Genomic DNA, 22971 nt, shown 5'->3' on the forward strand with positions numbered 1-22971 from the left:
TCCTCAGACTTGTCCAGGGAGAGGTTGAATAATGTAGTGAGCACCGGAGCTAGCTGCGTAGCATAGGACTTGAGTACTCCCCCCGAGATGCCATCGGGGCCAGCAGCCTTCCTCGTGTTCACCCGTGTCAGAGCCCTCCTCACATCATGCCCGGACAGCGAGAATGTGTGCACATTCCTCCCTTCAGCTTCATTAGCCAGCCCGCTGGCGGTATTGTCGATAGTCGGCAGACCTGGGGTGGTGTTGCCCATCTCAAAATGAACATAAAAGGAGTTCAGATCATCAGCTAGGGAGGTGCTGGCACTTGCGGATGAGGGTGGGGTGCTCCGGTAGTTGGTTACAGTCCGTAGCCCCTGCCATTGGCGTCTGGTGTCCTGCTGGTGTCCTGGTGAAGAAAGCAAATGGCATGTTGGCCATAACAAGAGGAGTTGAGTGTCAGAGCAAATAGGTCCTTCTGCAGTTGTACAGGGTCTTAGTAAGAACACACCTGGAGTATTGTGTGCAGTTTTCGTCTCCAAATTTTGAATGAATGAATGTATGAATGCATGGTTGAATGAATGAATGAATACGTTTATTGTCATTGCACAATACTGTGCAACAAAATTCCATTACATCTCCTCCGGTTAAAAAAATACAAACACGACAACCATTGACACAAATGTACACTTATTAGTAAAAATATAAATAAGTGTTTAAAAAGAGTGGCGGAGTGGACTTGATGGGCCCAATGGCCTAATTCTGCTCTTATCACGTTATGATCTGCAGTATCTCCCTAAACTTCCTCCCCCAGCGACCAGGTAACATTTCCTGCACACGACGTGCAGGTTTTGTTCCTCAATCTGCTTCTGACATCTGTAGCTAGCGTACAACGCCCAAACCTGGCAACTCTCTGTCTGCTGTTACCAGAAGTGGTGTGGCAATCATGCATTCCGATCAATCCACCCTTTTAAACCATTAATGCATCAGCAGCATTTCTGACTTTATCTTGCACTGAATGTCATCAGGAAACAGGAGCAGAATTAGGCCATTCGGCCCATCGAGTCCACTCCGCCATTCAATCACGGCTGATCTATCTCTTCTCCTCGCCCCCATTCTCCCGCCTTCTCCCCATAACCTCCGACACCCGCATTCATCAAGAATCTATCTCCCTCTGCCTTAAAAAAACATTACTCCCCTTAAGGGCACTGTGGTGCAGTGCCAGAGCTGCTGCCTGATAGCGCCAGAGCTGCTGCCTGACAGCACCAGAGGCCCGGGTTCGATCCTGACCGCGGGCACTCTCTGTACGGAGTTTGCAAGTTCTCCCTGTGTGTTTTCTCCGGGAGCTCAGGTTACCTCCTACACTCGAAAGACGTACAGGTTTGTAGATTATTTGGCTAGGATTGATTGGAAATAGTAAGATTAAACGAGTACTTACCAGTACGAAGTTTGATCTGTATTTTATGAGGAGTTACGATGAGGGATTACGTGAAGAACCCACCCAGCGCGCAGGCGCGGCATACTTCCAAGCAGTATCTCCCTAAACTTCCTCCCCCAGCGGCCTACACGACGTGCAGGTTTTGTTCCTCAATCTGCTTCTGACGTCTGTAGCTAGCGTACAATGCCCAAACCTGGCAACTCTCTGTCTGCTGTTACCAGAAGTGGTGTGGCAATCATGCATTCCGATCAATCCACCCTTTTAAACCATTAATGCATCAGCAGCATTTCTGACTTTATCTTGCACTGAATGTCATCAGGAAACAGGAGCAGAATTAGGCCATTCGGCCCATCGAGTCCACTCCGCCATTCAATCACGGCTGATCTATCTCTTCTCCTCACCCCCATTCTCCCGCCTTCTCCCCATAACCTCCGACACCCGCATTCATCAAGAATCTATCTCCCTCTGCCTTAAAAAAACGTTACTCCCCTTATGGGCACTGTGGTGCAGTGCCAGAGCTGCTGCCTGACAGCACCAGAGGCCCGGGTTCGATCCTGACCGCGGGCACTCTCTGTACGGAGTTTGCAAGTTCTCCCCGTGTGTTTTCTCCGGGAGCTCTGGTTAGCTCCTACACTCGAAAGACGTACAGGTTTGTAGATTATTTGGCTAGGATTGATTGGAAATTGTCCCTTGTGTGTGCAAGATAGTGTTAGTGTGCATTCAGAAACAAAACTCTGACATAGGCCACCAAAGCATATTACATAAGTGGATTTGCAAAAATGCATCTCTGCATTTCAGTTTGAGTTTGGTTTGGCGAACTCTAAAGCAATGAAAAAGAGACACAAAAAATGCTGGAGTACCTCAGCAGGACAGGCGGCATCTCTGGAGAACATGTACAGGTGACGTCTCGGGTCGGGATCTTTCCTCGATTCTTTCAAGGGGAGCTAAGGACCTTCTATGTGCGTGAAGGGACAGGACTGGCCACGTTTTGGTGTGTGGGATTGTTACAACAGACAATAGGTGCAGCACTGCCATTCCCTGTTATCACGGCTGATCATCCCCAATCAGTACCCCGTTCCTGCCTTCTCACCATATCCTCTGACTCCTAAATCTTTAAGAGCCCTATCTAGCTCTCTCTTGAAAGTATCCAGAGAACCGACCTACACCGCCCTCTGAGGCAGTGAATTCCAGATTCAAAACCCTCTGTGTGAAAAAGTATTTCGTCATTTCCATTCCAAATGGCTATCCATTATTCTTAAACTGTGTGGCCCCTGGTTCGGGACTCCCCCAACATCGGCAACATGTTTCCTGCCTCTAGCGTGTCCAAACCCATAACAATCTTATATATTTCAATAAGATGCCCTCTCATCCTTCTAAACTCCATAGTATACAAGCCCAGCCGCTCCATTCAATCAACATATGATAGTGCCGCCATCCCGGGAATTAACCTTGTGAACCTACGCTGCACTCCCTCAATAGCAAGACCTACGTTCAGTCCCTCAGTACATGATGTTATTAGGGGTGCTGAACCAACATGCCATTCCTCTTCTCCGAAGATGCTGCCAGGCCCGCTGAGTTACTCCAGCACTTTGTACCTATCCATGTTCCCCAGAGATGCTGCCTGTCCCGCTGAGTTGCTCCAGCACCCTGTGTCCATCTTCAATCAGTTACGTGTCAGAAGGAACTGCAGTCGCTGGTTCGAGCTGAAGAAAGACACATCAAGCTGGAGTAACACAGTGGGACAGACAGAGGGAAGAAATGGGTGATCTCAGGTCTTCTTCAGACTGAAGGCTCTCGACCCGAAAGGTCACACCCACTCCTGCTCTCCAGAGATGCTGCCTGTCCCGCTGAGTTACTCCAGCATTTTGTGTCTATCCAGATGATAAGTGATAGGAGCAGAAATAGGCCATTCGACCTATCCAGTCTCCTACGTCATTCAATCATGGCTGATCGATCTCTCCCTCCTAACCCCATTCTCCTGCCTTCTCCCCATAACCTCTTATTGTGTGCAGTTTTGGTCTCCTAATTTGAGGAAGGACATTCTTGCTATTGAGGGAGTGCAGCGTAGGTTTACAAGGTTAATTCCCGAGATGGCGGGACTGTCATATACTGTGAGAATGGAGCAGCTGGGCTTGTATACTCTGGAATTCAGAATGAGAGGGAATCTTATTGAATCATATAAGATTATTAAGGGTTTGGAAATGCTAGAGGCAGGAGTCCAGAACCAAGGGCCACATTTTAAGAATAAGGGGTAAGCTAGTTAGAACGGAGATGAGGAGACACTTTTTCTCACAGCGAGTTGTGAGTCTGTGGAATTCTCTGCCTCAGAGGGCAGTGGAAGCTGGTTCTCTGGATACTTTCAAGAGAGAGCTAGATCGGGCTCTTAATGATAGCAGCATCAGGAGATATGGGGAGTAGGCAGGAACGGGGTACTGATTGGGGATGATCAGCCATGATCACAGTGAATGGTGATGCTGGCGTGAAGGGCCGAATGGCCTACTCCTGCACCTATTGTCTATTGTGTAATTGTGTCAGGCAGCATCCCTGGAGAACACGGATAAACGTTTTGGTTTAGACTCCACAAAGTGCTGGAGTCACCTATCCATGTTCTCCGGAGATGCTGCCTGACCCACTGAGTTACTCCAGCACTTTGTGTCTTTTCCCATTCCACCTGAAGAACCTTTTTGCTGCTTCCTGTTTTGATACAGATTTCCAGAACTGTTTCCGATTGAACAGATTACATTTCTCCAGGGTTGACTGCCATTACTGAAGGCAGTTATACATCCTGAATACACTCCAACCTTAAAACTGTACTCCCCAGGTTCCATCAGCATGTTTCCTGCCCAACCAGAGGAAACAATATTCTGGGCTTAGTATACACTAACATTACTGAAGCCTACAAAGCCCTCCCCCTCCCCCGCCTTGGTCAGTCTGATCACCTCTCTTTGTTCCTGCTCCCCAAATACACACCTCTGATCAGGCGTGTGAAACCTACCATGAGGACAGTGAAGGTTTGGCCTGAGGGGGCTGTCTCTGTTTTACAGGAGCAGTTTCAGCAAACAGACTCGAGTCTGTTTGTTACCCAGTCCACCTCTAACTCCCAGTGGACATCAACTCATACACCTCAACAGTCTTGGACTATATAAAATTCTGCACTGATAACGTCACTACCCACAAAGAGATAAAGACCTTCCCTAACCAGAAGCTGTGGATGAGCAGGGAGGTCAGACTCCTACTGAAGGCTCGCAATGCTGCTTTCAGATCTGGCAATGCTGAGGGATACAGCTCATCCAGGGCCAATCTGAAAAAGGGAATTAGGACTGCCAAACTCAATCACAAACGGCGGAATGAGGAACATTTCCAAAACAACTCTGACCCCAGGCGCATGTGGCAAGGAATCAAATCCATTGCCGATTATCAGAAAGTTAACAACCCCCCCCCCCCCCCCCCAGACAACGCCTCCCTTCCTGACGAGCTAAACCATTTCTATGCTCGCTTTGACCGGGACAACAAAACTCCAGCCACCAAAGTTGCTCCATCCCCGAACCCCGAATGAACAACCCCTCAGTCTCTCCACCTCTGCTGTACAAGATGCACTGAGCAAGGTGAATGAGCACAAAGCTGCCAGCCCCGATGGCATCCCCGGGCGGGTGCTCAGGGCATGTGCTGGACAACTATCCCCAGTCCTCACTGACATTTTCAATCTGTCACTGGCCCAGGGTGTTGTCCCCACTTGCCTAAAGACATCAACCATCGTGCCAGTGCCCAAACAATCAGCCACAGGGAGTCTCAACGATTTCCGCCCAGTGGCACTCACCCCTGTCATTGCAAAGTGCTTTGAGCGGCTGATCTTGGCTCACCTCAAAGCCTGCCTCCCCCCCACACTGGACCCCCATCAGTTTGCCTACCGGACCAACAGGTCTACAGAGGACGCCATATCGGCGGCCCTACACTCTGCCCTGACCCACCTGGACAGCAATAACACCTACATCAGGCTGCTGTTCATTGACTTCAGCTCCGCCTTTAACACTGTAATCCCCGCCAGCTTGATCACCAAACTCAGCGGACTTGGCATCTCCACCTCCCTCTGCAATTGGACACTGGATTTCCTCACCAACAGACCGCAGTCTGTTAGGGTCAACAACCTCACCTCCTCCACTATAACACTGAACACCGGCGTGCCTCAGGGCTGTGTGCTCAGCCCTCTCCTCTACTCCCTCTTCACCCATGACTGCATCCCTAAGAATGGCTCCAATGCCATCATTAAGTTTGCTGACGATACCACGGTAGTAGGACTGATCAGTGACAACGATGAGTCAGCCTACAGGGATGAGGTCCAGCACCTGACAACCTGGTGTGCCAACAATAACCTCGTCCTCAACTCCAAGAAGACGAAGGAAATAATTGTTGACTTCAGGAAGAACAGAGGGGGCAGACATACCCCCATCCATATAAACGGGACTGAGGTGGAGCGCGTCTCCAACTACAAATTCCTTGGGGTACACATCTCGGAGGATCTGTCCTGGTCCCTCAACACCTCCAAGCTGATCAAAAAGGCGCAGCAGCGCCTTTACTTCCTGAGGAGGCTCAAGAAAGCTCACCTGTCCCCCCAGAACCTGACCAACTTTTACTGCTGTACCATCGAAAGCATCCTGACCACCTGCTTCACGGTATGGTACAGCAGTTGCACCGTAGCGGACAGGAATGCACTACAACGGGTGGTGAAAACCGCGCAGTACATCATCGGTGCCCCGCTCCCTGCCATGGATGCCCTCCACCGAAAACGGTGTCTGAGACGGGCCGGGAAGATCATTAAAGACCCCTCCCACCCCAACCATGGACTGTTTGCCCTCCTCCCATCAGGGAGGCAGTACAGGAGCCTCAGGTCTCGTACCAGTAGGATGAGGAACAGCTTCTACAATAATACCATCACATTGCTGAACTCGGAGTCCCACCGATAGACTTCTCCAGTCTCTCCGTCCACATTGTTCGATTATTGTTTGATTATTCTGTATTTTTATTTTTATTTCTATATTGCACTATACTACGGACTGACGCTAAACTGCATTTCGTTGTACCCATACTCGTATTTGTGCAATGACATTAAAGTTGAATTGAATTGAATTGAATTGAATAACCCGTTTCCATGCTGCCAGGAGCAATTGCCTAACTGCAGCTTGTTTTTGCTCAAGTGCGGCAGGGTGGCGAAGCGAGAGAGTTTCTACTGATAGGAATATAAGGGCTGTCTCAAGTTGGTTGACCACACAATTTGTAATTCGTGTCAATCAATATCGAATTTGAATGGCTGTGACTCAGGCTAATGCCAGGGATTTGATCATTGACAGGTTCGTTCCAGGTATTCTTTTGTTTTCAGGGCTTGTGTTGTCTTGAGTCAATAATTGTGGATTAGTGCAGCCTGCAGTATGTTGTGGCCGATAGCTGACATATTTGACGGATACATTTATTTATAAACTCATTGAAATTAATACGCAGATCCGTACACACACACACAGTCGTTCAGCTGGCGAGAGTGTTTATCCTGAATGATCTATGACCTGGGGTACACAAAAATGCTGGAGAAACTCAGCGGGTGCAGCAGCATCTATGGAGCGAAGGAAATAGGTGACGTTTCAGTATTGCGGGTTCAGTATTGATGTGGATAGAGAACTGGCTGGCAAACAGGAAGCAAAGAGTAGGAGTAAACGGGTCCTTTTCACAATGGCAGGCAGTGACTAGTGGGGTACCGCAAGGCTCAGTGCTGGGACCCCAGCTATTTACAATATATATTAATGATCTGGATGAGGAAGGCAATATCTCCAAGTTTGCGGATGACACTATGCTGGGGGGCAGTGTTAGCTGTGAGGAGGATGCTAGGAGACTGCAAGGTGACTTGGATAGGCTGGGTGAGTGGGCAAATGTTTGGCAGATGCAGTATAATGTGGATAAATGTGAGGTTATCCATTTTGGTGGCAAAAACGGGAAAGCAGACTATTATCAAAATGGTGGCCGATTGGGAAAAGGGGAGATGCAGCGAGACCTGGGTGTCATGGTACACCAGTCATTGAAGGTAGGCATGCAGGTGCAGCAGGCAGTAAAGAAAGCGAATTGTATGTTAGCTTTCATTGCAAAAGGATTTGAGTATAGGAGCAGGGAGGTTCTACTGCAGTTGTACAGGGTCTTGGTGAGACCACACCTGGAGTATTGCGTACAGTTTTGGTCTCCAAATCTGAGGAAGGACATTATTGCCATGGAGGGAGTGCAGAGACGGTTCACCAGACTGATTCCTGGGATGTCAGGACTGTCTTATGAAGAAAGACTGGATAGACTTGGTTTATACTCTCTAGAATTTAGGAGATTGAGAGGGGATCTTATAGAAACTTACAAAATTTTTATGGGGTTGGACAGGCTAGATGCAGGAAGATTGTTCCCGATGTTGGGGAAGTCCAGGACAAGGGGTCACAGCTTAAGGATAAGGGGGGAATCCTTTAAAACCGAGATGAGAAGAACTTTTTTCACACAGAGAGTGGTGAATCTCTGGAACTCTCTGCCACAGAGGGTAGTTGAGGCCAGTTCATTGGCTATATTTAAGAGGGAGTTAGATGTGGCCCTTGTGGCTAAGGGGATCAGGGGGTATGGAGAGAAGGCAGGTACGGGATACTGAGTTGGATGATCAGCCATGATCATATTGAATGGGCCGAAGGGCCGAATGGCCTACTCCTGCACCTAATTTCTATGTTTCTATGTTTCTATGTTTCGGGCCGAAACCCTTCTTCAGACTGATGGGGGTGGGGGGGGCAAGAAGGAATGAAAAAGGGGAGGAGGAGGAGCCCGAGGATGGGGTGATGGGAGGAGACAGCTTGAGGGTTAAGGAAGGGGAGGAGACAGCAAGGGCTAGCAAAATTGGGAGAACTCAATGTTCATGCCCGCCGGCCGCAGGCTACCCAGGCGGAATATGAGGTGCTGTTCCTCCAATTTCCGGTGTTGCTCACTCTGGCAATGGAGGAGACCCAGGACAGAGAGGTCGGATTGGGAATGGGAGGGGGAGTTGAAGTGCTGAGCCACCGGGAGTTCAGGTAGGTTATTGCGGACTGAGCGGAGGTGTTCGGCGAAACGATCGCCCAACCTCCGCTTAGTCTCACCGATGTAAATCAGCTGGCATCTAGAGCAGCGGATGCAGTAGATGATGTTGGATGAGATACAGGTGAACCTCTGTCGCAGCTGGAACGACTGCTTGTGTCCTTGAATGGAGTCGAGGGGGGAGGTAAAGGGACAGGTGTTGCATTTCTTGCGGTTGCAACGGAAAGTGCCCGGGGAGGGGGTGGTACGGGAGGGAAGGGAAGAATTGACAAGGGAGTTGCGGCGGGAGCGGTCTTTGCGGAAGGCAGACATGGAGGGAGATGGGAAGATGTGGCGAGTGGTGGGGTCACGTTGGAGGTGGCGAAAATAGCGGAGGATGATTTGTTGTATTTGCCGGCTGGTGGGGTGAAAGGTGAGGACTAGGGAGACTCTGCCCTTGTAGCGAGTGCGGGGATGGGGAGAGAGAGCAATGTTGCGGGGTATGGACGAGACCCTGGTGCGAGCCTCATCTATGGTGGAGGAGGGGAATCCCCGTTCCTTGAAGAGCGAGGCCATTTCCGATGCGCTGGTGTGGAACGTCTTATCCTGGGAGCAGATGCGGCGTAGACGGAGGAATTGGGAGTAGGGGATGGAGTCCTTACAGGGGGTAGGGTGGGAAGACGTGTAGTCCAGGTAGCCATGTGAGTCAGTGGGTTTGTAGTGTATGTCGGTCAGAAGTCTATCCCCTGCGATGGAGATGGTGAGGTCAAGGAATGGTAGGGAAGTGTCGGAAATGGTCCAGGTGTATTTGAGTGCCGGATGGAAGTTGGTGGTGAAGTGGATGAAGTCAGTTAGTTGTGTGTGGGTGCAGGAGGTGGCCCCAAAGCAGTCGTCAATGTAACGGAGGTAGAGGTCAGGGATGGTGCCCTGGTACGTATTTAACAAGGATTGTTCAACGTACCCGACAAAGAGGCAGGCATAGCTGGGGCCCATGCGTGTGCCCATGCGTGTGAGTCAAACGTAAAGTTGTTGAGGGTGAGTACCAACTCCGCTAGGCGGAGGAGAGTGTCAGTGTCTGGGTATAGGTTGCTCCTCTGGTCGAGGAAGAACCGGAGGGCTTTGAGGCCATCCTGGTGGGGGATGGAGGTGTAGAGTGACTGGACGTCCATTGTGAAGATGAGGGGGTGAGGGCCTAGAGAGTGGAATGCGCGGAGGCGGCAGAGAGTGTCTGAGGTGACCTGGGCATGCTCAGTTGTAATACCGAACTCGCTTATATTCTGAGGCTATGACTCCTCGCTATAAATTGCGCCAGAGGCCCGGGTTCGATCCGGACTACAGGCGCTGTCTGTACAGAGTATGTATGGGTTTTCTCCAAGGATTTCGATTTCCTCCCACACTTCAAATACGTTTGGGTTTGTGGGTTAATCCGCTTGGTTAATTGTCAAATCTTTCGCAAAACTATTCAAGGTAAGCAAGGGAGACTTTAAACAATGCTGTTAATCCTCTTCTATCTTTCATTGGAATAACTTGAGCAATTTTTCAAACTTGATCATCTCTGGAGTTAAAGAGCAGACAGGGGTCGATGTTTAGGTCAGGGTCCTGATATATAATAGACACAAAAAGCTGGAGTAACTTAGTGGCTCCGACAGCATCTTTGGAGAAAAGGAATAGTTGACGTTTCTGGTCTCAACCCAAAATGTCACCTATTCCTTTTTTCCAGAGATGCTGCCGGTCCCGCTGAGTTACTCCAGCTTTTTGTGTCCATCTTGGTGTTAAACTAGCATTTTGGGTGATCTTCTGGTGCTGCAGAGAAAGTTGACTCGAATGATCCCAGGAATGAGTTGGTCAACATATGACGAGCATTTGACTGCACTGGGCCTGTACTCACTGGAGTTTAGAAGAATGAGGGGGGGACCTCATTGAAACGTATCGAATAGTGAAAGGCTTGGATAGAGTGAATATGGAGAGGATGTTTCTACCAGTGGGAGAGTCTAGGTCCAGGGGTCATAGCCTCAGAATATAGGTGAGTTCGGTATTAGAACTGAACCAGGTCATAGGTCATTTGGGATAAACACTCTCGCCAGCCACTGTGTGTGTACGGATCTGCGTATTAATTTCAATGAGATTCATAAATAAATGTATCCGTCAAATATGTCAGCAGTCGGCCACAACATACTGCAGGCTGCACTAATCCACAATTATTGACTCAATACAGCACGAGCCTTGAAAATGCAAGAATGCCTGGAACTTACATGTCAATTGTCAAAACCCTGTGATTAGCCTGAGGCGCAACCATTCAAATTCAATATTGATTTACATGAATTAAAAGTTGTGTGGTCAACAATTTGAGACAGTCCTTACATTCCTATCAGGCTCTTACAATAGACAATAGACAATAGGTGCAGGAGTAGGCCATTCGGCCCTTTGAGCCAGCACCGCGATTCAATGTGACCATGGCTGATCGTCCCCAATTAGTACCCCGTTCCTGTCTTCTTCCCATATCCCCTGACTCCGCTACCTTTAAGAGCCCCATGTAGCTCTCTCTTGAAAGTATCCAGAGAACCGGCTTCCACCGCCCTCTGAGGTAGAGAATTCCACAGACTCACAACTCTCTGTGTGAAAATGTATTTCCTCGTCTCTGTTCTAAATGGCTTACCCCCTATTCTTAAACTGTGGCCCCTGGTTCTGGACTCTCCCAACATCGGGAACATGTTTCGTGCCCCTAGCGTGTCCAAGGCCTTAACAATCTTATATGTTTCAATAAGATCTCCTCTCATCCTTCTAAACTCCAGAGTGTACAAGCCCAGCTGCTCCATTCTCTCAGCATATGATAGTCCCGGCTTCAGAAGGTGCAAATCAAGAGCCAACAAGATCACGGGAGACCCCTTCCACCCCAGCAACGGACTGTTCCAGCTGCTACGGTCAGGCAAACGCCTCCGTTGTCATGCTGTGAAAACGGAGAGGATGAGGAGGAGTTTCTTCCCAGAGGCCATTAGGACTGTAAACTCCTATCTCACCAGGGACTAACTGTACTGTACCAATTTACTGTTGTGTGGTGTCTTTTTAAAAGTACTATTTTTTCTTTTTTTTCGACCCACAAATATATAATGTGATTCTGTTCCATTCTGTTTTGTGGTTTTTTGCAAAAGTCCACAAGCATTGTCACTTCTCATTTCACTGCACATCTCATACGTGTGTGTGTCGAATAAACCTGACTTGACTTGACTTGACTTGACAGTGTTCTGGGACCAGCAGAGATCTTCAGAAATATGCACGCACAGGAATTTGAAGCGCTTGACCCTTTACACCATCGATCCATTGATATAAACGGGACTGTGGGTCCCCATCCTACCCCTTCCAAAGTCCACAATCAGTTCCTTGGTTTTGCTGGTGTTGAGAGCCAGGTTATTGTGCTGGCACCATTTGGTCAAATGGTCGATCTCACTTTTTTTTAAATTTATTTTTATTAGAAGCAATTGTACAGAGATAAAACATTTGGCATCTAAAATTATACAATTATTGTACAGCTTTATTTTTACCCTTATAACCTAAACCATGAAAATGAAAAAAAGAAAAGAAAAAGAAAACCAGAAAGAAAAAAGAATAGGTGAAAAGATAGATCGAAAAAGAACAAAAGAAAGTCCCCTAAACTACCAAGGTAATGTGGCAGAAAGATATAGAAATAAGAAAAAAGAAAAAGAAAGGTGGAGATATACCTTGCCACGAGTCCGCCTACCCATCTCACCCAACCCAGCATTGAATATAAATTTTAATTTGTGTTGCACCATGCTATTGTTGTAAGAATTCGGTAAAGGGTGTTCATGCCTTAAGAAATTGATCTGCTTTTTCCGCCAAGACAAGCCTAATATTTTCCAACTGCAGTGTCTCGGACATGTTTGTAATCCACGTCTTCACTGTAGGGACTGTTGTCTGTTTCCAAAATGTAAGTATTAATTTTTTCGCCGTTATTAGGCCATAGTTAAGAAAACCTCTTTGGAATATTGTTAGCTCAGAACAGGCCTCTGACATACCTAGTGTGATCAATGTTATGTCGGGATCCAATTTAGTTTTAAGTATTTTGGAAAAGATATCAAAAATTCCCCTCCAGAAGTTTTGTAATATTGTAGAGGAAACAAAAGAATGGGTTACGGTTGTTTCTTGGAGAAGACATTTATCACAAATAGAAGAGATATTTGGGAAGATCTTGTTCAATTTAGACTTTGAATAATAAAGTCCATGCAGTATTTTAAATTGTATTAGTGAGTGCCTAACATTAAGAGAACAGTAGTGTATATATAAAAGACTTTCCTCCCAACTATCCTTTGAAATTGTTAAACCCAATTCATCTTCCCAAGCTTGCCTAATTATTTCCGCCGTTGGGATATGTAGATTTAAAAGGGTATTATAGAAGTACGATATTAATTTATTTGAATCCGCCTTTCTGTTCATGCATTCATCTAGTATATCTGGACCATGGAGTGACAATCCTGTGTGTGTATTTTCACATAGTCTCGTATTAGAACATACCTGAAGTAGTGACTACCTTTCTAATGATATTTCAACTGTTATTCTTGAAACGAGAGGAAGGTCCCCATCTCATAAAGGTCCCCATCTCATAAAGGTCTTCCAGCTTTTTAATTCCTAAGCTTTCCCATTGTACAAACGCCTTGTCTAAAGTAGATGGTTTAAACGAGGGATTATTGGCGATTGGTAAGAGGAGAGATACATTTATCAATTTAAGGGTTGATTTCAACTGTTTCCAGACTCGTAAGGTGCTATGGATTATCGGATTTTTCTCATGTTGATTTCTTCGAATGTATTGGAGAGGGAAGAATCTTGCCTAAATTGAAAGGCAAACAATCTGCCCTCTCCATTTTTAACCAGTTTACTTGTTGGCATGTATCGTCCATCCAGTAGTCCATCCGGTACCTATCTACACTTGCTCGACCCCTCTCTCTCTATTAACTTCTGCCCTCTCCCTGGGCCTTCCACCTTCTCGCGTCACTACTTGACTCCCCTATCTTTCCATGCTTCCTGACTACTTCTCACTAAATCGCCCTTTCAATACCACTTTGTAACACTCCCCAGCTCACTCTTCCATCCTCTACCCCCTAATTTGTTACTACATTAACCCTACTCCCCTCCTTCTCTGCCTTATACTCTCTCGTTCATGCAGACTGTCAGGAGGTAAACGTCTTTATATCGTGTCATTTATAACCACCTTCTGGATATGAACAGACTATATAACCGTAACATAGATTTGATGACTCTAATAGTTCAATATTAAATGTTAATTGGCCCTTGTGGCTAAGGGGATCAGAGGGTATGGAGAGAAGGCAGGTACGGGATACTGAGTTGGATGATCAGCCATGATCATATTGAATGGTGGTGCAGGTTCGAAGGGCCGAATGGCCTACTCCTGCACCTAATTTCTATGTTTCTATGTTTCTATGTTAAATTAAAATATACGACTTAGTACTTGGGCTTTTTCTGTTAGTATGTTAGTATGTTAGATAAGTTGCTAAGAATTTCAACTTTTTGACACAGCTGCATTATACAGGGAGAGAGTAATCTCCCCCTCTCCATCTCTCCCCCATACCCTTCCTCTCCTCCCCCGATTTTCACATGCATTCCATTTCTATCTCTAATCTTCACCTAGACTTAATAGCGTCGGCCATCTTTTACACACGTTTTAGTTTTAAACCCATTGTAAATATATACAGTGTAAGAAAATTATAAGCCCTTTGTAAACCCTTACAGCTTTTATAATCCCATTATAAATGAATACAGAAGGAGTTCTTTAAACACACAGTATAACACACAGTATAAGTTCAAGGTAAATAAAACATAGCCCTCCTAAGTGATCTCGTAAAGTCAGCTCAATGTATTTTCGTGACAAAGCTATGCAAAATGTTACTTATCCTATTTGTCCTTTGCAATGTCTTGCGCAAACTTAAATGCTTCCTCTGGGTCGGTGAAGAAGAGTTCGGACCCTCTGTATGTGACACTGAGTTTGGCTGGATACATTAGGCCATATCTGAGATCTTGTATGTCTCTAAGGATGACTCTCGACTTGGTGAAGAGTGCCCTTTTCTTAACGACTTCGGCTGGATAATCTCTGAAAATTCGTATGTTGTGTCCTTCAAAGTTCAGATTTATTTTGTTTGCAACTTTCTTCATGATGGCTTCAAGAACTGAGGCATGATGTAGCTTCAAGATAAGCTGTCTTGGTGGAGCTCCAGGTCCCAGTCGCTCTCTGCGCCCGGTCCAGTTTTGGTCTCTCATCCAGATTAAGTACCTGTTGAAGTAAATTGACAGCAAAGTCACGAGTATCTTTGCCATCTTCTTTTTATTGCTTCACCCCGACAATCCTTAGATTTTGACGTTTAGAGCGGCCTTCAAGATCTAGACTTTTTTCGGTCATTTTGCCCAATTGCCCAGAAACACGCTTCAGTTTCGTCTTCAGTTTTTGAGCTGTCTGGCTGATCTCTGTAGTTGCAGATTCCAGTTCTCTGATGGCATCACTATGTTTTCTTGAAGTGACAATAATGGGTTCTAACTTGTTGCTGATGACAGCTTCAACCCTTTTAATTTCTTCATTCAGGGAGGAATTCACCTCTTCTATACGAACCTGTACCATATCGGTTTTCCCACATATCTCTGCTCTCCCAGCCACGATATTTAACTTCACAGCAGTAAGTTGCTCCTCCAGTTTTTTGTCTGGCTTTCCGAGCTTTTCAGCCAACAAGTCTTAAATTTCTTGCACCGTAGCTTGTCCTAGTGCTTGCTCTTGCTCTTGATCCATAGTAAAAGTAGAGCTTTCTTCCTTGAGAAACTTCCTTAAGAAACTTCCTCACCTCCCTCTTGTAGTGTTTGCCCACGGGTTTTAGGTCTTCTATCAGGTGGGGTGGGAAGGTTCGTTATCTGGTACCGTTTTCTCATTAACAATAACGGCGTTGGGTCGATTTCTGATGACATCACATACGTGACAACGGGCATCTGCCGGTAAGCGTTTTTCTTCAGTCCGTTGTTTATTTTCGGGTGTTTTTGCGTGTTTTTACGGAGCAGAGCTAAATGGTGCACATCTTAGCTCTCCATAGCGCCACCGGAAGTCCAATCTCACTTCTATAATCTGACATCTCCATCAGTGATACGTCCCACAACAGTCGTCAGCGAACTTGATGATGGAGTTCGCATTATGTCAGGCTACACAGTCATGAGTATAGAGTGAGTACAGCAGGAGGCTGAGCACGCAGCATTGACGTGCTCCCGTGCGGATTGTTATCAAGGCTGACACACTTCCACCAATAGGGACAGGCTGTGGTCTGTGAATGAGGAAGTGGAGGATCCAATTGCAGAGGGATGCGCAGAGACCCAGTTCTGAGAGTTTGGTAACCAGCTTGGAGGGGATGATTGTATTAAATGCCAAGCTGTAGTCAATGAATAACAGCTGACATATGAGTTTTTGTTGTCAGTGGTCCAGAGCGGAGTGGAGAGCCAGTGAGATCGCATCCATCGTTGATCTGTTGTGGCGGTAGGCGAAATGCAGTGCAGCATAGGTTCACTAGGTTAATTCCCGGGATGGCAAGACTGTCATATGCTGAGAGAATGGAGTGGCTGGGCTTGTACACTCTGGGATTTAGAAGGCGGAGAGGGAACCTTATTGACACATATAAGATTATTAAGGGTTTGGACATGCTAGAGGCAGGAAACATGTTCCCGTTGTTGGGGGAGCCCAGAACCAGGGGCCACAGTTTAAGAATAAGGGGTAAGCTATTTGGAACGGAGACGAGGAAACACGTTTTCTCACAGACAGTTGTTAGTCTGTGGAATTCTCTGCCTCAAAGGGTGGTGGAGGCTGGTTCTCTGGATACTTTCAAGAGAGTGGGTGACCGGGCGGTGATAATGATGAGAATTTGCAGCCATTTGAACCGCAGCCAAACTAGAGGCTTCAGTCAGGAGAGGTTCGCAGCTCCCCAGCTGACGGGACCTGTTCTCGCTCTCTTTAAAGGAGGGGCCGCCCACCCCAGCGAGTGGGCAAACACGGAGCCAACCCGTAATATGAGTGGGAGCATTATCTCAGTCAGACTTGGTCTACTGTTGGGGTGGGGGATCTGGGAGAGAGAGAGCTGCAATGCTGCACAGATGGACCAGTTTAATAACGACCCATTAAAACCCGCCCTTCGGCCACTCGCCACCCTGGGCTGCTCTGATCTGATGATTGCCAGCTTGCTAGCTCGCTGCATGCCCAATCCTAACGCAGAACCTCCACAGAACCTTTGGGCTTCGGGTAACACCTGCACCAAGAGCCTCTGCTAACAAGGGCTGGTCAACGTGCACTGGGCGAGATGGCTGTGGGAAACGCAACACAACCACCGCAAACTTGGACCAGCACAGACCCTCCTCTCAATCTATCCAATACTAAAGGGCAGGCATTTGACAGTTAAATGCCTTAGATCAGATTGGTGGCTCCTTCACAGGGCCAACCCTGTACTCAGTTTTCCTCAGAGATGAACCTTTGCCTTAACGGTACATCCACACCACCTATAGGTGGAGCATCAGCCCACATCACACTGATACAGTCACTGCCTGCCTCAGATTCAATATATTTTTACACATAAATTATGAATAAAGATAAGAGAATGTTTCAAACACAAGTAATATTTTCTCATTCCAGAAGCAAACACATGAAGGATTAAATTAAAATAATAAATTCTTTAACTTGATGAGTATCTCATAATTGCAGAATAATGAACTGAACTAGAACTGGGACTGTGTAAGTAGTGTGTGAACAGGGGAACAAGTAGAAGGAATCTGAAGAAGGGTCTCGACCCGAAATGTCACCTATTCCTTCGCTCCATAGATGCTGCCTCACCCGCTGAGTTTCTCCAGCATTTTTGGCTGCCTTCGATTTCTCCAGCATTTGTAGTTCTTTCTAAAGCAGAACATGACAGGGAGCTGTTGAGTTGATATAATTCTAGATTAATTCCTTGGTAGAATAGTTAACAATTTCTACACAGTTTATACAGCGCTGAGTCCGCAATTTATCCCGAATGACCTTTGACAAATCCCATGATTGCTTACGTTTATCGAGATACCAAACTTGCTTAGAGGTCCGTACACACACAGTCGCTCAGCTGGCGAGAATGTTTATCCCGAATGACCCATGACCTGGGCAGTTGTAATACCGAGTTCACTTATTAAAGGACGTTCCTTTAGGAAGCAGATGAGGAGGAATTTCTTTAGTCAGAGGGTGGTGAATCTGAGGAATTCATTGCCACAGATTCTTGATTAGTACGGGTGTCAGAGGTTATGCGGAGAAGGCAGGAGAATGGAGATAGGAGGGAGAGATAGATCAGCCAATGACGGAGTAGACTTGATAGGCCAAATGGCCTTATTCTGCTCCTATCCCTTATGACCTTCTGACACAAGTTCTATGTTATCTCACTTTCACATCCAGTTGGACAATTGACAACAGTCAATAGACAGTGGGTGCAGGAGTAGGCCATTCGGCCCTTCGAGCCAGTAGCGCCATTCCTCCATTATTCCTACAAGCTACCACTTCCCTTGAGAAACGTGGCGAAACATTAACGGATAACTTGCAGGTTTTTAACAGGTAACTTGCGATATTCGTAAAGTTCCTGGCGATGTAGGTAAAGACATACAAGGAAAATGTGGGAGAGTGATTTTAACTAACAAAGATCTTGAAGAAATACAAAACAATAGACAATAGGTGCAGTAGTAGGCCATTCGGCCCTTCAAGCCAGCACGGCCATTCAATGTGATCAAGGCTGACCATCCCCAATCAGTACCCCGCTCCTGCCTTCTCCCCATATCCCCTGACTCCGCTATCTTTAAGAGCCCTATTAAGGTCTCACTTGAAAGTTTCCAGAGAACCGGCCTCTGAAGCAGATAATTCCACAGACTCACAACTCTCTGTGTGAAAACGTGTTTCCTCATCTCTGCTCTAGATGGTTTACTCCTTATTCTTAAACTGTGTGGCCCCTGCTTCTGGACTCCCCCAACATCGGGAACATGTTTCCTGCCTCTGGCATGTCCAAACCCTCTCATCCTTCTAAATTCCACAGTATACAAGCCCAGCCGCCGAATTCTTAAATCATATGACAGTCATAGAAACATAGAAACATAGAAAATAGGTGCAGGAGTAGGCCATTCGGCCCTTCGAGCCTGCACCGCCATTCAATATGATCATAGCTGATCATCCCACTCAGTATCCTGTTCCTGCCTTCTCTCCATACCCCCTGATCCCTTTAGCCACAAGGGCCACATCTAACTCCCTCTTAAATATAGCCAATGAACTGGCCTCAACTACCTTCTGCGGCAGAGAATTCCAGAGATTCACCACTCTCTGTGTGAAAAAGGTTTTCCTCATCTCGGTCCTAAAAGATTTCCCCCTTATCCTTCAACTATGACCCCTTGTTCTGGACTTCCCCAACATCGGGAACAAACTTCCTGCATCTAGCCTGTCCAACCCCTTAAGAATTTTGTAAGTTTCTATGAGATCCCCCCTCAATCTTCTAAATTCTAGCGAGTACAAAGCGAGTCTATCCAGTCTTTCTTCATATGAAAGTCCTGACATCCCAGGAATCAGTCTGGTGAACCTTCTCTGTACTCCCTCTATGGCAAGAATGCCTTTCCTCAGATTAGGAGACCAAAACTGTACGCAATACTCCAGGTGTAGTCTCACCAAGACACTTGTACAACTGCAGTAGAACCTCCCTGCTCCTATACTCAAATCCTTTTGCTATGAATGCTAACATACCATTCGCCTTCTTCACTGCCTGCTGCACCTGCATGCCTACTTTTAATGACTGGTGTACCATGACACCCAGGTCTCGTTGCATCTCCCCCTTTCCTAATCGGCCACCATTCAGATAATAATCTATTTTCCTGTTTTTGCCACCAAAGTGGATAACCTCACGTTTATACACATTATACTGCATCTGCCATGCATTTGCCCACTCACCCAGCCTATCCAAGTCACCTTGCAGCCTCCTAGCATCCTCCTCACAGCTAACACTGCCCCCCAGCTTCATGTCATCCGCAAACTTGGAGATGTTGCATTCAATTCCCTCGTCCAAATCATTAATATATATCGTAAATAGCTGGGGTCCCAGAACTGAGCCTTGCGGTACCCCACTAGTCACTGCCTGCCATTGTGAAAAGGACCCGTTCACTCCTACTCTTTGCTTCCTGTCTGCCAACCAGTTCTCTATCCACATCAATACTGTCCCCCAATACCGTGTGCTTTAAATTTGTATACTAATCTCTTAGGTACACAAAATTGCTGGAGAAACTCAGCGGGTGCAGCAGCATCTATGGAGCGAAGGAAATAGGCGACGTTTTGGGCCGAAACCCTTCTTCAGACTGATGGGGGGTGGGGGAAGGGGGGGAGAAGGAAGGAAAAGGGGAGGAGGAGGAGCCCGAGGGCGGGCGGATGGGAGGGTGGGAGGAGACAGCTAGAGGGTTAAGGAAGGGGAGGAGACAGCTAGGGCTAGCAAAATTGGGAGAATTCAATGTTAATGCCATCCGGACGCAGGGTCCCCAGGCGGAATATGAGGTGCTGTTCCTCCAATTTCCGCTGTTGCTCAGTCTGGCAATGGAGGAGACCCAGGACAGAGAGGTCGGATTGGGAATGGGAGGGGGAGTTGAAGTGCTGAGCCACCGGGAGGTCAGGTTGGTTATTGCGGACTGAGCGGAGCTGTTCGGCGAAACGATCGCCCAACCTACGCTTAGTATCCCCGATGTGCTAATCTCTTATGTGGGACATTGTCGAATGCCTTCTGAAAGTCCAGATACAACACATCCACTGGTTCTCCCTTATTCACTCTACTAGTTACATCCTCGAAAAATTCTATAAGATTCGTCAGACATGATTTACCTTTCATAAATCCATGCTGACTTTGTCCAATGATTTAACCACTTTCCAAATGTGCTGCTATCCCATCTTTAATAACTGATTCTAGCAGTTTCCCCACTACCGATGTTAGACGAACTGGTCTGTAATTCCCTGTTTTCTCTCTCCCTCCCTTTTTAAAAAGTGGGGTTATATTAGCTACCCTCCAATCCTCAGGAACTACTCCAGAATCTAGAGTTTTGAAAAATTATCACTAATGCATCCACTATTTCTGGGGCTACTTCCTTAAGTACTCTGGGATGGAGCCTATCTGGCCTTGGGGATTTATCGGCCTTTAATCCATTCAATTTACCTAACACCACTTCCCAGCTAACCTGGATTTCACTCAGTTCCCCCATCTCATTTGACCCCCGGTCCCCTGCTATTTCCGGCAGATTATTTATGTCTTCCTTAGTGAAGACAGAACCAAAGTAATTATTCAATTAGTCTGCCATGTCCTTGTTCCTCATGATCAATTCACCCGTTTCTGACTGCAAGGGACCTACATTTGTTTTAACTAATCTTTTTCTCTTCACATATCTATAAAAGCTTTTGCAGTCAGTTTTTATGTTCCCTGCCAGTTATTTTTCATAATCTATTTTCCCTTTCCTAATTAAGCCCTTTGTCCTCCTCTGCTGGTCTCTGAATTTCTCCCAGTCCTCTGGTAGGCTGCTTTTTCTGGCTAATTTGTACGCTTCATCTTTTGTTTTGATACTATCCCTGATTTCCCTTGTTATCCACGGATGCACTACCTTCCCTGATTTATTTTTTTGCCAAACTGGGATGAACAATTGTTGTAGTTCATCCATGCAGCCTTTACATTCCTTCCATTGCATATCCACTGTCAACCCATTAAGAATCCATCGCCAGTCTATCTTGGCCAATTCACGTCTCATACCCTCAAAGTTACCTTTCTTAAGTTCAGGTCCCGCCATCCCGGGAATTACGCTGCACTCCCTCAATAGCAAGAATGTCATTCCTCAAATTAGGTGGATGTCGTCATCGAATTGACACTTGTCAACTGTCAGAGGCCGGAACCCTGTCAGTGAATGTTGACCTGGCTGTTGACAGTGGGCAGTTGTACAGCTGGTGCTCTTCCCATAAACAAGAGCTCACAACCCCGTTTTTCCCTCGACCAGATGCCCGTGCGGTTTAAATGTTGTTTTGACAATAAAACTATTTTACACTTCCTGTTTGGTCTTGCTACATTGGTGACCCCAACGGTCGGAATGTATTCGGATGCGCCGTTATGGACACAGTCAATAACCTCGACGCCAACCCGACCCAGGTAAACACAGTCTCACTAAAGCTGCCCGTTTTCTGGGCATCACAGCCTCAAGTATGGTTCCAGCTCATCGAGGCACAGTTTCAGTTTCGACTCCATATAACCATATAAGAATTACAGCACAGAAACAGGCCACCTCGGCCCTTCTAGTCCGTGCCGAAAACTTATTCTCCCCTAGTCCCATCTACCTGCATTCAGACCATAACCCTCCATTCCGTCCATATACCTATCCAATTTATTTTAAAATGATAACATCGAACCTGCGTCCACCACTTCCACTGGAAGCTCATTCCACACAGCTACCACTCTCTGTGTAAAGAAGTTCCCCCTCATGTTACCCCTAAACTTTTGTCCTTTAATTCTCAAGTCATGTCCTCTTGTTTGAATCTTCCCTACTCTCAATGGGAAAAGCTTATCCACATCAACTCTGTGTATCCCTCTCATCATTTTAAAGACCTCTATCAAGTCCCCCCTTAACCTTCTGCGCTCCAAAGAATAAAGACCTAACTTGTTCAATCTTTCTCTGTAACTTAGTTGCTGAAACCCAGGCAACAGTCTAGTAAATCTCCTCTGTACTCTCTCTATTTTGTTGACATCCTTCCTATAATTAGGTGACCAAAATTGTACACCATACTCCAGAATTGGCCTCACCAATGCCTTGTACAATTTTAACATTATATCCCAACTTCTATACTCAATGCTCTGATTTATAAAGGCCAGCACACCAAAAGCTTTCTTTATCACCATATCTACATGAGATTCCACCTTCAGGGAACTGTGCACAGTTATTCACAGCTCCCTCTGTTCAACTGCATTCCTCAACTCACTACCATTTACCATGTATGACTCATTACCACCAGATATTTCAACGTGGTCGGCGTCTACCTGCAGGGAGTGGGTTCGTAGAATATCGGCACCTAACAACAGTTGGGAGACATCGGCAATGGTGAACGGCCACGTGAAACACCGTCTTGGCGTAATTCAGAACATCACAGACACGCATGCACGCAGAAAAATGAGCGTTTTAGTAATATACTAGAAAGTGGGGTTTTGAAATGGGAGAAATATCTGGCGGTAATGAGCCAAATCTGAAACTGTGCCACGATGTGCTGGAACCATACTTGAGGTTGTGACACCCATAAAACGGGCAGCTTTCGTGAGACTGCGTTTTGCTGGGATGGGGTTTTGAAAAGTTTTAAATGTCTACTAGACCAAGTGCAGACCTCCCCCAACGCAGCCGTTCCCTACATGTAGCCCCCACGGGAGACGTGGTCCTCCAACTGAAGTTGTTACCGAACA

Source organism: Leucoraja erinacea, unplaced genomic scaffold, assembly GCF_028641065.1.
Source record: "Leucoraja erinacea ecotype New England unplaced genomic scaffold, Leri_hhj_1 Leri_253S, whole genome shotgun sequence".
In the NCBI taxonomy this organism is placed as follows: Eukaryota; Metazoa; Chordata; class Chondrichthyes; order Rajiformes; family Rajidae; genus Leucoraja; species Leucoraja erinaceus.